This window comes from Orbicella faveolata, unplaced genomic scaffold (genome assembly GCF_042242905.1).
Source record: "Orbicella faveolata isolate gen_17 unplaced genomic scaffold, um_ofav_v1 contig_46, whole genome shotgun sequence".
Lineage (NCBI taxonomy): Eukaryota > Metazoa > Cnidaria > Anthozoa > Scleractinia > Merulinidae > Orbicella > Orbicella faveolata.
Window position 1 is genome coordinate 10,960,001 of NW_028301576.1, and position 1,238 is coordinate 10,961,238.

The following is a 1,238-nucleotide window of genomic DNA, read 5'->3' on the forward strand; positions in this document are numbered from 1 at the left end:
GTGTTTTGGCCTTTCTCAAAATGTCACATGATAAAAATCTCCGAGATTTTTGGCGATTTTGTACCACGTGATCCAGCCTTTGCCAGGGTCTTCTCCCGACGAGCCGCCATTTTGAAAATCGTCGAAATCGTCAAAGAGAAGGCCCTGGGGACGAGGTTGATCGTGGCCATGAAAAACATTTGTTGGATTTTAATCATAGTATTAAAGGCTTTTCTACTGCACACACCTGTTTTTAATTTCAATGCTGTCAAAAATAAAGAACTTATAAGCATGTCATGTAACAAATGGCTTAGCCAAACAATAATTCTTTCACATTTTCAACAGATTTTTTTCCCTGTCACGCGACAAAAAAAATTCCTCGAAGACTAGTCACTGGATAAAGTTAAGAAATTGCAATGTTACAAAAGATAAACAAAGAAGACACTTCTCAACATTTTGCCAAACTTCAGAAATTCGGCAAAATGATTTGTACAAATTACAAAACCCGGCATGGAGTGCTCTGTTGGTGTACCTATGTAATACACCAATATGGTGGCCAAAATAATATCATCTGGAACTTACATTGGCTATCTAGTCTACTGATTATCTGAATTGAACCAGCAAATATTTACAAAAGCACTTTGCCTACTACTTTAACGCCTGAAAACGCTAAAAATCACTAGATAACTGAACAATTTTCAACCAACGCGACCATAGCTTTATGTCACACACTGCCATAAATCTGAAATTCAAAATGTCCCGTTTTCCAAACTAAGCACGCTATTGAGTTGAAAACAGATATGAATTTAGCACCCCTTGTCCTTCATGAGAATAAAACCTTTCATGGCTCATTAGTTGTGGATTTTGGAATTTGATGACATCTAAGAAAACGATCTAAACCCCATTTACACGCGCTAAAAAATCGGCACGGCACGCCAAATTTTTGGCACCCTGCCTAAACAATTTCGGCACGGCACTACCCATTTACACGACCGAAAATGAAAGGTTTTTCTCCAGCTGGGCACGGTTCCAATTTTTAATCGGCACCTCTTCTCTCCATCTGTTTTATCCCCGGGAAATGGTGGATAAACAGCTTGCCGTCATCTTGCATCACATCTTAGGAGTAAAATGTGACTTAAATCGAAACAGGAAGAGCCATCTTCGGTTCAACAAGGAAATTGATCGACATCTCGGCGAAATAAGGAAAAAAAAGACGGAAGGAGAAATGGTTGTTAGCAGCGATGGCGCACGTGGCTTGT